Below are 16536 nucleotides of genomic sequence, written 5' to 3'. Positions count from 1 at the left end.
TGCTTTGGCACCCAAAACTAAATAAATGTCAGCTATTATCATGCACATTATTATTCCTGGATCAGACCCAGTCATCTACCTTTTGAACATGGTCACAGGTGATTCTGATGCAGTATTTTTCTAAAACAAAACATACTCTTTACACATTTTGAAACTGAAATATAAAATTTTTCACTATAAGTTTAAACAACTGTAAAGGACAATTCTGGGGAATTAATGAATATTGATCTCTTAAAAACAAAACTATTACACTCTTTTAAATGTAGCTAATATCTAATATCATGCTTCGCCGCTCAGCTTTATCTTTGAAAAGGGGTGAGAACTCTGTTTTAACACTCAGAAATTTTACATGGTTCATCATCTAAAACTTTATTTTAAACAGGGTTCATCCAAAAGTAATACAGTTTTGTGCTTGAATGCCTAATTGTTATTCACGTTCTCATGTCCATGGAATACAAACATAAAAATAATTAGATTTTTAAAAGTTTTCTGTGATCACAGAAATTTTAGTTTTAAGTTTACTTCTAGACTGAGTTATAAAAAAATTTATTACTACCTAACCTATGAAAATACATTAAAATGTGATTATTAAATTAAAATTTAATTGGAAATGTATCTCTTACTAGAATGGGTAGGACAGACGTTTTTGGTGCTCTAATAAAGAAGGCTTCCCAAACTCTGTTATTTGAAATTATCCTTTCTTTGACACCCTGGAGGTTTTTACACCTGAGCAAGTTGTAGCAAGATTTGGAATAGGTGAGACTTAATGTCTTTTGTTTATAAGGTGGATGAAAGGTCCATTTAAATTATGAGTACTAATGAAAGCTAAGGATTTGGAAAGTTAATCTCCTCAAAATTATCCATGTCTCCCCACTGTATCCCTAGGCAGGTCCTCATGTGTTCCCAGTTGGAGGACTGCTAATGTGGTAATATATCCAAAACACCTGTACATCTTGGGAAAAAGGCAGATTCACTGGAGTCTGGCTCCAAATAGCTGAATTGACAGGCTCCCCAGATTATTTTCTTCTCCCACTGAAGATTCAGAAAATTTGGAGTGGGGGATAAAACTAACACATAAAATGTTTAACAATATAAAATTTATATAAAAATTCCACACTAAGAGACCTATCACAGGCAGGACCCATGGCCAAGGAATTTAGAAAGGCTCATGAGAGGTGGAAGAATCATGGACTCTCTAAAGGAAGTGACACTGGAACTGGGGGACGATGGGTAGAATTTAAAAGGAAAAAAAAAAGGCAGAGGTGAACAGTTTCCGAGTTTGAAAGCTACGATATTGAGTTAGTTGGCTGGGAAGGAACACGTGGAGTCTGTCCTCATGAAGTAAGTGGCTCATCATACAGACATCTGGGTAGGATGGCAGTGGGTTATTTTGTCTGAGTGTTTCAAACATGATAATCACTTACAGTTAAAAAGAGAAATAGATTGTTGAGAATATTAATTGAGGTAAACTGGTTTTTGAAACTGGTTTTATGTGAGTTTGTTACAGGCAAATAGACCTAGAGGTGAACACTTATTTTATCCACAGATTGGGTAATCCATAAACATAATAACACTATTAACTTCTACATTCATCCCAGTCTGGACAAAGAAATAAGAATTTAAATTCAAATCATCTCATTTTATTCTTCTTATAGCCCTGGGAATAGGCTTAACAAACAGTATAAGCCATCACCTAAAATGAAACCAAGAGTATGTATGACTTTTATTAACTATGATTCCATTATCACTATCATGAATAAAGATATTGTTATGTATCTGTTCACAAGAAAATAGAAATCACTGATTGCTTCTCTCTCTCCTCTGAATCACTACAAGGAACTCCAAATTGGTCTTCCTATTTCCCCACAGCATCACTCACCTCCCTCCCAGACCATAATCATCCTTACAAAACTCATTTTTGGTCCAGTTATTCCCCTGCCCAGAACCTTTCGATGGCTCTCCCCATTATTTACAGCTGAAGGTCCTTAGCAAGGCATGCCATATAATTTCTCTCCCTCCAAGATCTGGCCTCCTCAAAGCTACAGACATTATACCATTGATATGATACCATATCAATCAATCACAATAATAAACTACTTACATTTCCTCAAACAAGTCCTGCTCTGACTTTCTCCTGCACCTTTGGTCCACCTTGCCTCTACCTGACTTACCCAACCTATGGTCATTCAAGTCTGCTCAGGAGGCCTGTCCTGATTTCTTTAGATAGTATTGATCATACTTCTTCTTTTTGTTCTATATGCTATGCATCCTTCAATTGGAGCATTGGAATGTTTTATTGCACTTATTTGTGTACATTTCACCTTTCCCCACCCTACTTCCTGCCACCTACTTCCCAGTCCTCCACCAAAAATGAAACACAAAAAACCATGCATCGCTTGAGTATAAAGATCTTGTTTTATTTAACTTTGTGTTCCAAGCATCTATCATACACACCAATACATAGAAAATGCTCAATAAATATTTGCCTGGTGAATGAATTATAATTTATAATAGTGAGATTAATAACATCAGTTAATTAGATACTAATAATGTGCTAGATGTTATTAAGAGTTGGGTAAGACCTAGAAGCATCAGTAACTCTGATGTCATGGCCATTTACCTGCAACTTCTAAGATTACAACATAAAATAAAACGTGTCCTAAGTCAAGGGAAATCCCCTAGGAGTCATCCAAGCTGTGCCATGTAGCTCAACATACAATAGCAGCTTTTTTCAAAGTCCACTTTTACTTGTCTTAATTGGTGGTACACTGGAGAAGGAATCTTAACATTAAGGGGCAGATATGAAAACCATTTGGTTGTCGTTTCTATTTTTACAAATCTAGTTCTCTGCTGTGGCGTCACCCCATACGTTGCTACTTAAAATATATAAAATGTCTGCATAGTTTCCTTTACCTTGAATTCACAGAATTCATTATTTTTAGCTAAAACTTTTCTTATTTAAAATGACCAGAAAAATCAGCAAATCAAATTCAGCACCTCATCACAACAAATAGGACTATTTCAAGAATGTAAGGATGGTTCCATAATAATAAATCTGAAATACAATCACTAATCAGATTAAAGAAAATCACATGGTCATTTCAATAAATATACCCCTAATACATTAAAGTCAAACTACTTTTTGTTATATCAACACTTAGAAGCTCAGCTCTATAAAGAATGGTCTTTAACCTGATAAAGGTTTTTGACCAAAAAACTCTGACCAATATAATGCTTAACTTCAAAACATCAGAAAGAAGTCTATAAAATTCGGAAATAACTTAGAATGTCTATGATTCACTACTTTTCCAGCTTAGCTTTGGAGGTCCTAAGCAATAAGCTGGGACTAGCAAAGGGACAGGTAACAATTTATGCATTCTTTAATGTTAAAAACTCAGTTAAGAATGGGCAAAGGATTTGAAGACATTTGTCCAAAGAAGATACACAAGTGACTAATAAGCACATGAAAAGCATTCAGCATCACTCATTACAGAAATGCAACTCAAAACCACAATGAGATAGTAGTTCACATCAATTCAGGTGGCTATTATTAAAAAACAAAAACCCCAGAAAATAACAAGTGTTGGCAAGAATGTGGAAACCTGGAATTCTTGGGTACTGCTCATGAGTGTATAAAGTGGTGAGCAGTAATGGAAAACAGTATGGATATTCCTCAAAAAGAAAAGTATAAGCATATGATCCAGCAATCCACTTCTTGGCATACACCCAAAAGAATTAAAAGCAGTCTCAATGAGACATTTGTACACCCATGTTCACAGCAGCATTACTGACAATAACCAAAAAGTAGAAGCAACCCAAGTGTTCACTGATGGAAGAATACTTGAACAAAGTGTGGTACGTATACACAATGGAATAACTATTCAGCCTTAAGAAGGAAACTCAGATACATGTTACAACATGGATGAATCTTGAAGACACTATGCTAAGTGAAATAAGCCAGTCAGAAAATAACAAATACTGCATGAGTCCACTTATATGAAATACCTAGAGTAGTCAAATTCATAGAAACAAAACGTAGAATGGTGGTTGCCAGGGTCTGGGGGGAAAGGGGAAATGGGGAGTTAATAGGTATAGTTTCAGTTTTGCAAGATGAAAAAGTTCTAGAGATTCATTGCATAACTTGAACATACTTAAAGCTACTGAACTGTATTTAGAAATGGTTAACAACTATTTATGCATTATGCAAGCCATAATGCACTACACATACAAAGTGTGAATAAATGCTTCGAATGAATAAAGAAAAAATCAATGGTTAAGATGGTGGGTTATATATAATTTACAATAAAAAGTAACATAAATTGTCATGATTTGTCTACCAAAAAAAAATAATAATAAACCCAAGGCTCTTAAGAATTAGTAGAGCTAAAGTATGTATAAAGTCAGAATTACAAACATGAAAAATTGATCACTTTGCTATACCAACAAACGCAGCATAAAAACTTATATATAATGAAAAATGAACCCCATTTATTACCAAATATGCAGAAACTAAATGTGCACAAACTCTAAGAAAACTGTACAACTTTACTAAAGATCATTAAAGAAATCCTGAATAGCTAGAAAGATAAATTTTGTTCCTGGATGGGAAGACTCAGTATTAGCAGGCCCCTTCATATATGAGTGTGTATGTGTACAACTACCCAAACAAAATCTAGAGGGAAAAAAAATAATTGAGATGATTTAATTGCCAGATATTTCAGTAACTTCAAAACTACATCAACTTCAAAGACATAAAATTGGCACAAGGTCTCAATAAACATACCAAAAAAAAATATTAAATGATCTAGAAATAGGTCAGCATAAAGGAAGGAATTTATATATGTGAGAATTGGCACTCCATATCCACAGAGGAAGAACTAACCATTTATTAAATGGTGTCGGGGCAAGTAGTTATCAATCTGGGAAAAACAAAACTAAGGGCAGCTTAGATTACTTTGCTTCATAAGTGTATCAGACACTGTGCTATATTCTTTTAAAAAACATTATTTCATCAACTAAAAACTTTTTTTTTACATAAATAAGGAACCTTAGCCCAGTTACTTGCTAGGTAATTAAATTGCTTCAGTAACTAATGATGCCTAAAACTGACTCCATGACATTAGGTTCCATAGCTCAAGCTCCCTAATCATTACAGCACATTGCCATACTTAACACATCCTCATGTATATCACATACAAAAGCAAATGCAAGATTGAATAAAAAATCTAAACATATGTATTGTGAAAATATACATACTGTTAAAATTTAGGTTAGGGAAGGCTTCCTTAAGATCAACTACAAATCCATAAAACATATGACTACATGAACAAAGTCTCCATATAATGAAAAACAGGAGGTAAAAGATGTGGCAAGCTGGAGACTAAGGTTGCAATATATAATACTCAAAAGGCTAATTTCCTTAATATATAAAAAGCACCTGCAAATCAGTAAGAACAAAGACTGATGATCCAAATTACATGGGGACAAAGAACACTAACAAGTCACAAAAGAAAATAAAAAGATGTCCAACCATGCTAGTATTAGAGAAACACAAATTAACAGTAGTATGCAATTTTTAATCATTATATGGGCATAAATTAAATGATAAATGATGAAGTAATGGAGATTCTTGTTTTAGTTTAGCACTAATTGATTCAATATTTTGAGAGAGCAATAGTATCTCCCAGCAGTTAAAAGGGGAAGGACTCTAACAGCAATTCTGCTCCTATCCTATCAAAGTATTCACAGATATGCACAAAACAGATGTACAACAATTTCATTAAAGCATTGTTTGCAACAGTGAATGATTCTAAGTGATTAAAAGATCCATCAATAAGGGAATAATTCAGTAAGTAACATTTACTATTTTATTGGGTACTATGGAGCCATTAGAAAGAAAAAGAGAGTGAATGAAAATGTTCTGTATGTACTGTCAGGTAAATATCTCCTTATTTTTTCCAAAATAATAAAACTACATGGTAGCAAGTTTGTAAGATATAAAGTTGAATACATGCTCAATATGGGGATGAGGAGTTTTCTATCTAACAAAAAAATTGAGAAAATAGAATTTTTAAAATATGTGCAATTGCATCAAGAATTTTACAATATTTAGGAATTTAAATTTAAAGGAAATTGTATAAAACCTCTACAAAGAAAACTATAAGCACTGAGAGAAATTAGAGTAGACTATGTTCAAATAAGTATTTTATTTATGGAAAGATATACTATGCTCATAGAATTAAAAATTCAGTATTATAAAAATGTCAATGCAATCAAAGTCAATAATGTCAAAATTGATCGAAATCATAGTCAAAATTCATAAAAATTCTACAATGCAAATAGAAATACAAAGAGCTGAGAATTACCAAAGTAAGAGGACACATTCCAATAGCATGACTTATTAGTATGGAATTACAGTCATTAAGACAATGTTAAATTGTTATAAGTTTAGGAAAACCTGGATGGAAAAACAAACCTGATTCCAATTCAACTCATACACACATATCAATACCCAATATTTGCAGCTCTAGCTGACAAAAGAACACTAATGCCTTTTTAAGGTAATTTAAGAGTATTTTCATAACTGAGCTAGGGAAATATTATTTTAAGAAGGTTCAAAATGCCCTAACCATAGCAAGAAGATTGGTTGCAGTAAAACTGAGAATTTCTATTGATCAAAGGGCACCATTAAGAGTTAAAAGACAACCCACAGAGTGGAAGAAAATACTCCCAACACAACTAACCAAAGGGCTCATATCTAACATATTAAAAAGTTTCTCTACAAAATAATAAAAGATGGACAATTTATTAAAACTGGACAAGCAACCTGAACAAGAACTTGACAAAAAAGGGTATCTCCTGGCCAATAAACATGAAAAAGTACCTGGTCAGGGAAAGATCAGTTAAAACCAGACTGGCTCTAATTAGAAAAAACAACCACGCCAAATGTTGTTAAAGATTCTGGAGCAACCAGAACTATGAGGTACTGGTGATGAGGGTATAAACTGATACGATCCCTTTGGAAAACTATTAAAATTGAATACAAAAGTACCTTATGATCAGCAAGTCCACTCCCAAGTATATACCCAGGAGAAGTGTGTTCCTATGGTACCAAAAGACAGGTACAAGAAAGTTTACACCAACATATAACAGTCCAAACTAGGAACAAAACCAGTACCCATGATCATTAGAATGGAGAGATAAAGTGTGATATATTCATACAATGGAATCCGATAGGACAATGAAAATAAATAAATTATAGGTCATTCAACCACTTGTTTGCTTCTCCCAAGCATAATGTTGAAGGAAAGAAGGCAGACACCATATTAAGTTAAAAGCAAATGAAACTAATCTGTAGTAATAGAAGTCAGCACCATGGTTTCTTTTGAGGAAATGGGAAATTGTGGTGATTGGAAGGGGGCAAGATGGAAGCTTATGGGATGTAGGTAATGTACTATTTCTTGATTTGTATGGTAGTTACAAGCATATGTTCACTTTGTTACAATTTATAGGGTTATGTACTTGAAATATGAGCAATTTTCCATATGTATACTTCAATAAAAGCTAATTTTTAAAAAGTCAACTTTGATGGCATTGAACTACAAGTCATCTCATTTTATCTTTATACTATTTAAATTATCAGTCCTTATTTTTATAGATGAGAATATTGACTTGGGTCACAGCTAATATAGGACAGTGCCAAGCCTCAAATTCAAGTCAATTTGATGGTTAAACCCATGTAAGCTGTGGTAAAGGTAATTCCAAATGAGTGCACCCTCGAGTTTCCCTGATGCAATTTTCCTTTCTCTCTGAGCCACTTTTCTACCTTTCTCATCTTATGTTCTCATTCCTTCATCCAGTTTCTTTCTTTACTAGGGATGGACAGGGATGCTCAAGAGCATAGATAGTAAAACTTTGTGTTCAGGTATTTCTCAGAAATACAATAATTTGTTCCTTCTACAGAAGAGGAAAAAAATTTTATAATTTTCCGGTTGCTTTCTCTGGAGAAGGGATCTTTCTTTACTGAGCTCGTTGACAGCTGTGAGCACAATGAGGCAAGAGGAAGGAAGCCCATGGGGCTGCAAGGGAAGAGATGCAGTGGTGAGGGCTGAGGGGCACAGACGCCGAAGCCAGGATGTCAAGTGGCCGCTTGGTTGAGCATCCAGAGAGAACACCGGCAACAGATGAAGACTTAGGGGAGAGAAGGAAATGGGGCCTCCTAAGTATATATTTTGAGAATAAAGATTTTGAAAGGAGGTATTTGTAAAAGTGTAGCATAGGATATAGCACAAAGTTCATTCTCTTCTCCCTGAAGGAAGCCTAAAACTGCACCAGAGTGCTCACTTTATTTTCTCTAAGACAGTAAAACTACTGAAAAAATATAGCCATTAAAATTAAGTATTTGTTCATGTATCTCCTAAAATGAAACATGCCATGCATGCACTTTAGCACTCAAGCTATGGCCCAACAATGAGATCCACCTGAACTTCGCAAGAATCCACAAATCAGGAGCATCTTTATTTGCTTTAAATTGCTTAAGTGAGCCTCAGGAGCATTGAAAAAAAAAAGGGTTTAATGGTATTTTTAATTTTTACAAGTCAAAAAGGCAGCATAAAGTGACCTGGTCAGTTTCTGTGGTTGTGTCTGGTGAGCTGATATGGTACTCCTATGCTCTCACTTAATAGTCAGACTGACTCAAGGCCCCTGGTAAGTTATTTTTATAACCAACATAGTTTTTTAATGCTCCTTTACCTGTGTTTTCCTTGCCAGATCTTTAAATATTGGTTTACTGGCAGGGAAAAAAAAAAATCCATCACACTCCAAACCCTCCCCAGCTTGATTGTACCATTCTTCTCTTCCAACTGTATTTTCAGCTCTCTTATTAATTACATGTATCTTTCAGTAAGTCATAATCTCTCTGGCTCTCAGATGAATAGATAAGCTAAATGATTTCTAAGATACATGCACCTTTGTTTACTATTCTAAAATTTCAGTTGCTATGTTTTAATCTCTTGCTTCTACTCGCCTGAGCTTAAGACTTTTAACTGCTATTTCCTGGAACACAACATGTGAGTTCTGAGTTGCTATTCCACCTGATTCCCTCTGCTTGATATCAACCACTAGCTCCTGTTTGTGCTGTGGGAATTCAATCTCGCTTCCCACAGCTCCCAGCTATACTGCAAGAGGAAGCATGACACATTCGTGTCACCTCTAGTTTCCCAGTATACCCCCTTTCTACCACAAAATCCGAGGGTTTCCTGGTCTGTAGTCTGTACAGCTTCCAATTTCTGGATTATCACCATAATTCCACACAAGTGATAGTAATGTCACAAAGTCCCATGAAAAGTACAATGAACAAACCTATTGCCTAGACCACAAAAGGACTCAGAAGAATCTGTTAAGACACATGACTGTTCAAGGAAAAACCATTCATGGCTGAAGCAGCGTGTTAGCTATGAGTAGAGATGTTTTGAAAAGTACAGTAGGCCAATAAAATATTCTAAGATATTTATAGCTCTCCCTGGCTGGTAGACAAGGATGTCTGATTCACCAGGAAGGGAGGCGAACAGTTCTATCACTTTATAGCCATGGGAACCCAGCTTAGATACAAACCAGACAGTAGGTGGATCTTTATTAAGTTGTGTCTCTATCTGATCCAAAATACTTTAAAAGGAATGTTCCTGAAATACTCCAAGGTTCTGGGTGGCGTGCGTGAGCCCTAAGAGATGCCACACACATTGGAGGCCTGCTCACTCACAACACCCATGATGCCCAGTGCTAGGTTCTCTTTTCTACAAAAGCCTGTGCTCTCATTTGGCAGGGCAGCCGTACACCATCCCCCAGCCCAGCTCTGAGATGCAGCCAGTGGAGAGAAGAGCTTTTCCAGATGCACTTTGGAAGAGAAACCAGATATGCACAGTTCATTTTGTTACAGAAAACATGACACTTTTCTTCTTTGTACTTTGTACTTTTTTCTCCTTCCTTCCATACATAATTAAGTCATTGCCAGTTCCCCCAAAAGGCACCATTTTAACCTCACAAACATTAACTTTATTTTCTCTCAGGATGCCGAGGCACACACCATGATAGTATGCTTTTAAAATTCCTTACTGAACAATGAGATGTTTTAGTCAGGCCATCTGCTGTAATACCAAATGGGAGATGAACAGGACAGGGAGCTCAGCTCTGGGCTAGACATTTGCAACAAAGGTTCTTCCTCCAAACCTGGGGTGGGGGTTGGGAGAGAGTCTGAAACATGCAAAATTAACTGTAGTGTCTCCTTCCATAGCTTTCTATCACTGTTAGATTTTTAAAGGAGTCTCAGAATATTAAGAATCACTAGTGAGAGTAAAACTGAAGGAAGGTACCTCTGAGATCAGTCAGTCCCAATGTGTCCTTCACTCAGCCCAGCCTTGGGTGTGAAATCTACAGAGAAGGCAGGGTGTGTGAGTTGCTACATTCTTAAGAATCCATTTGACTTTAGGAAAAATAAGCAAATCACAAGATACAAATTCATATCATGTATTTTAAAAATAATGTGCCTGGGAATATATCTAGAAAAAAATACAGGAGATACATATTTAATTTCAAAGTACAGATTCAAAGTTTCAAAATACAGATTCAAAAAAGAAAATTCAAATTGCTTCATAAACTATGTCCCTGAGTGGAAATACTAAGCACTTTAAAGATCTCAATTCTCATTCCAACCTTCATCATTAACTTACAAGTTAATACAATTCCCATAAAAATCCTAAAGGGATCCTTTTGAAACTTAACCAAGTAAATGAAGGTTTTCTGGAATAAATCAAAGGAAAGCCAGAAACATTTTTTTAAAGTATGCATGAAAACTTGAACAGAATCTGAGATGTAATGCTGCAATTACTTAAGATACTGATACAAAATACAAACACAAAGAGAACAGAAAGACCCCAAATGGTACCAAACCTGGCACAGAGAGGAATAATTACTCCAGAAGCCTGCTGTAAAATTAGTAACTAAGGGAAAACTTTTTGTCTTAGATCTCTACCTCAAGCTGTGCACCAAAAACAAATTATTCTTGGCATGAACTCAAATGAGAGAACAAAGGAAGAGGTAGAAAGAAATCATTGAAGAAATTTGAAAATACAGATGATCTTTAGAGTCTTTTTAACCCCAAAAAAAAGTTATACAATGAGGATAGATTTGACCATATAAATCTTAACTTCTATATACCAGGAAATACAAGCAGAATTAAAAGCAAATGATAAAGAAGGAAAAATATGTTCAGTGTTTTAAATTATTATGCTTTTGATACAGGGACCATGGGTTTAGACAGAGTAGGTGAGGGCCTCTGGAAAAAACAAAGCAAGATAATCCATTGTGGGATTTACTTTGGCCTGCTGGGGGGCCCAGCTTATTTTTCTGCTTCTTTTCTTCCTCCAGTCCTAGTCAAGTGATTTGCCACCTGGGCACTTTAACAAGCAAGCCCAAAACAAACAGGAAGGATTCCATCTTGAAAACAAGATTGCATTTTAAAACCCGATTTGTTAAAAGGTAACTTTCTTAACATACTCTTTAACAAACAGACAATAACTCAGTCCACCTTGGGAGCAAAGCCGGCAGTCTTGAGTGATAATGCTCCCAGACCAGGAAGCTGCTATCATGGGAGGAAATCAGAGCAGTAAATTTCTCATAAATAACTGGGAAGACTAATAAGAAACTTAATGTCTCCTCAAAGATAAACATTTTGAGATCACTTAGCAGGTATACATCCCTAGCCCTTTGTCTCTCAACCACCAATAAAACCTCTAGACAACACCACCCCCAGGGCTCTCTTGTCCCCTCCTGGGTGAGCCAAGAGCTCTGTCCTCTCCCTTCAGCTCTAAATGAAAGCCTCTGCCTGGCTCTCCTACCTTGAGTGTTTGCTAAGTTCATTCTTCCACTCCATGAACAAGAACCCTAACATCATTTTCACACTGAGTATCTTTAGATAAAAAATTAACTTTTGTAATTAACATGCATCGAAACCTTAAAGGGGCATATACCCTTATATCTAGCAATTCAACCACAAGGAATTTTACCTAAAATAAAAACATTTATAAACAATATTTATAGCATTATTTCTATATTTATAACTTGAAAAAAACTAAATCTCTCCAATCATTGTTAAAATGTAGTAAAAAAATATCAAAGATAGTCATGTTTTCAACTGTGAAAAGCAGTCTGTACAGTCCAACCAAAAAAATTTAAGTATTAAATTCACATAGGCCTATCATTCAAAACATTGGCAATGGTTTTCCTATAAAACAGAACTACAGAAAGTTTATTTTGCTTTGTGTTGTTTCTGGTTATTTCCCAAATGTATTATTTTATTTTTTAATCTAAAGAAACATTTAAAACTTATGGAATATTCTCTGAGATCAGTAAACAAAGCTTCTCTATTAGAGTGAAAGGGGTATCTACAGAGCAAGGCTCTGAATGATAGCCATTACATTTTCTATGAACTGATTCAAGCAGAAAACAACCCTCCCACAGGATAAAAAACAAGAATTTTTCTTTATGCCACTGTTAGTACCCTGGTGGTCAGGTATAACAAGGTAGGCATGTGCCAATTCTTCTCCAAGCAGACTGGCATTCTTTAGAACCTTCTTTCACTTGGAATCCTTTGGCAATGTAATCATGCTGGGCATCTTTTATTTGCCTCTTCAGGTCTGTTCTCCCCTCTTTTGTACCCTATTCTGAGCCCTGTTGCCTGGCCTAAAGGGATGGCATGGAGTGGCTCCCAGGCCTCTGACTTCTCTTTGGGTCTGACCAGTGGGAGCGATAGTGAGACCAGAGAGCAGAAGAGATAAGGGTATTCATTCCCCCATCTCCCTCCAACTCGGGTTGAACGCTTCCCTCTACTGAAGGGCACAGCTCCTATTGGGCTGCCCTCCCCATACCACTCAGCCTTCCTCTGAAGTTCTGAGTCTCCCCAGTAGCCTCTCCTACCCTTGGCCCCTCAGGTCTAGGGCAATGAAAGCTTCTCCCTACTAGCCCCAGAGTGCGGCTGCATCACTTATTGCCTTTCCTAAATAAACCCTGCCCACACCTTTGTAGAGTCTCTAATACACTCTCAAATCATTCCATTTGAGTGTATCCCCTGATTCCTGACAAGACCCTCGTTGCTACCATAATATGTGTAATTATGAAATGAAGAAATGAGGCTAAGTGCATTTATACTCCACAAAGCAAAAGGAAGAAAGTGACCTCATGTGGTTTTCCTCACATGAGGACTTTAAGTTTGAGATACAAAGTTGAACCCTATATTAACTATGATACCTAAATCCTTGTGCTTTCCAGTCTTTTTTGCCCCCAGCCCCTCAAGACTTGCCCCTCAAGAGCAAGTTACTAACCCTTGTACACCCTGACCACATACAGGATAGCATACTAGAAGAGGCACAGAAGAGAACACTGGCTATCCATTCCTCATGAGACAAATTGTTTTTGTTACAAATTTAAAGGTAGACATTTTTCTCTTCGGTTCCCCTTGCACTGTTTTTACAGCACACCTTTTCACTTGGCTGTGACTGGGTTTTACTTAGCCCCAAGCTTCAAAAGCTAATCAAGTTGACTGCACCCATATGTTTCTGGTCTGCAGCACAGGAGAGAGGCATGGACTCAACATGAATTAATTAACCATTTAAGGACATGAGAAGCCCACTAAAAGATTCCTCCCAAAAAAGACTGGCAGTGACTGTAATGGGATATATGTGGTGGGGACTTGATGATGGGGGTAGTCTAGTAACCATAACATTGCTCACGTAATTGTAGATTAATGATACCAAAATAAAAAGCAAAGCCAGCCCACAAACTTCCCACAGTTTTGATAGCTGCTCCTGTACTCAGAGGAGGAAAGACAATTCTGAGAACATAGGGTCTGTCACTCCAGTTGTGCTTAGCCCAATACCAGTGAAAAGGGGGAAACATGCTCTTTTCACTCAAAACTGCTGTGGGGCCTCCCAAACATAAAGCAGAATGGCACTGATGCTATGGTAGGAAAGCACCGCAAGAGGTGGAAGAAAGTGATTCTCTCATTTGAGCAGCACAATTCAAGCACTTCTAGTGCACAGTTAATTAGCATTGGGGCCCCTCCAGGAGTGGTAGAGGTCAATAACAGTAACTATGGCAGGTTTCCTGAGTGACAGCCCTGCAGGTGCTGATACTTCTCTCAACTGGCACATCACCAAGGCTCTGAGAGCTTGGCTGGCCCTGATGGTGGGCACAGTGTGATCAGAACAGCAGCAGCTCTCGTGCAAGCCAAAGGCTTCAGATGCTAAGGGAAGGAGCTGCAGGGTCAGCAGGTACGGATGATGCTGATGGCTTTGAGAGTGCTGGCAGTGGGCACCAGCAAGAGTGGTCTGCTACCCTTATACTGCTATGAGGAATCCAAAAGCCATAGTTTAAAAGGGACAGGTTCTCTTACATCAGTTGTTTCTTTTATCCTTGACTAACAGTGAGTTTAGAGTATTAAGTGATCTCTTCAGCCTTCAGTAAAAGATCCTCTGATGACAAACTCTCAGTAAAGGGAAATCCAAGTGGTGGCAGGTCCGAAGTGGCTGATGACAGCACAAGGACAGTGTGGATGCATGAAGAAAAACGCCATCTCTTTCCCAGCTCTACCAAGGGCTGGGCTTAGATGTCAATGGCACAGAATTCCAACAGCACATTTGAAATATGAAGGCTAAAGTTTGACCTCCGATTTCACTAATTTAATGAATAATAACACCCTAAGAAAATAAAGAGCACTGAAAATATAAAAGCATAAAACTTCAAACACCTTGAAATATCTCGGATCTAATTTTTGTCTCTGTGCTCCCTACAGAGTGGCAAATTTTCTGTTTCCCTAAAGTCAGAGAAACCAATGGAAATACCACAAATGTGTTAAACTACAAACCATATGCTTAGAAGACTCCAGTTTTCTCAACAAAACTTTAAGGAAAAAAAAAATCACAAGGAAAATGTTAACTTTTCCAAATTAGCAATAAATGACAAGGCAACCATATGCTGGTATTGAGTAATGGGGTAAAAAAATAAGTTTCTTCTTCTTCTTTGATACCCCCAAAAGTATATCAGTATAGTAATGAGCACCTAGAAAGTTCTCAAGAAGCTGAGCATGAGAACAGGCACAGTAAGTAAGCCACAGCACGGCCATTCACGGGAACTGGCCGGGGACCTAGCTGTCTTCTCCAGACAAAAGATGGCCCTCTATCTCATGTCATTGTGCTGTCACAGCCCAACCAACAGCTCTGTCATTATTTACCCCTTCCTCTCTCTTTCCCCCATCTTATCCAAGACCTTAGAGAGCTGAGAACACATTGAAGGTCAAAAGAGAGCCTGAGAAAGCCTCTGATGAAGTAAGCTACATTGTTCCTCTGAGCGTCTAGAAATGGAAGAGGACAAAAAACTTAAGGAATCTCTGTGGAGGTATAAATACCCCAAAATATTATTGAAGTGGACTGAAAAACCATTTATGACATTTATTTCCCACAAATGCTGATCCATTTACAAGGAAGACTGCCACAACATACTGGTGGGGATGAGACTAAAATCACCAGTACAAACTAAGAGTAAGATCTCTGCATGCTAGTCTTTCATTAAAGCAAGTTTCAGTACTTTCAATTGTTCGAACTGTGCCAGATCATAAGATAACTTGATAGGTAGTTCATATTTTAATTACAAGCATCCCAATTTTGGAAAACTGAAATGTAGGCAAGAAGGCTGAAACCGTTATATATATTTTCACTGAGGCCATGATACTTCTCATCGTGTTAAGTCAAACACTGCAGGAAAAATGCTTTAAGGCAGTTGGTGTCTTAGGTAGTCAGCAATTTGCAATTGTATAAATGGAGGTTAAAAGCAGTCAGGTTGTAGAACTCGAGATTCATTTGCCAACTTGAGATGAATTGTATTCTCAATCATTGAAGTGATTTTATACAGCCGAAAACCCACGTATTACAAACCCACCCAAACTTTGATCCACGTATTCGATCAATGAATAGGAGCTGAAAGAAATACTTTTCTATAACCAGACAGACTGATCTAAATATACACATATACCTAATACAACAAGTAAAATAAAAGCCTGTATAGGTGATCTTCAAATATCAGGAAGAAGACAAAGCGGTTTCATCGGTGATGCATTCAGACACACACATATATACAATTAAGATAAACCATCCTCTCATTTTTTTTTATGTGAGCCTTTCACTTAAAGAGTAAAGGTATCTAGATTCCCATTCCATTTAACTATATTCAAGCAAAGCTCCTGGGAAGGTTTCCAGAGAGTTAGATTGCTTTTATTGGCCATGCTTTGTCTAACAAAAGTGAAAGAGTAACTGATACAGTATCTGTACATTCACTCTGCAGAAGGGTCTTATAGCTTGAAAGCATTACTCAAAGACAAGCAACAAATCCAACTACAGCTCTGAAGAATCATACTCTCTTCCTCCAGCAATGCTGCCAGCTCACACATTATATGAGGGCCAACCACCTGCTTCCTGAGGAATGTGTAATCTA

At 36.9% G+C, this 16536-nt stretch overlaps 1 protein-coding gene across 2 annotated transcripts in view; it reads right to left on the bottom strand.

Annotated features, from left to right (window-relative positions):
- Positions 1–16536, bottom strand: part of FMN1 (formin 1) — a 368992-nt gene that overhangs the window by 265111 nt on the left and 87345 nt on the right. The window lies entirely within an intron of this gene.

Source organism: Manis pentadactyla, chromosome 11 (assembly GCF_030020395.1).
Source record: "Manis pentadactyla isolate mManPen7 chromosome 11, mManPen7.hap1, whole genome shotgun sequence".
NCBI lineage: Eukaryota > Metazoa > Chordata > Mammalia > Pholidota > Manidae > Manis > Manis pentadactyla.
Note: the sequence above shows the minus strand (reverse complement) of the source record. Positions and strands in the feature narration are given on the sequence as shown.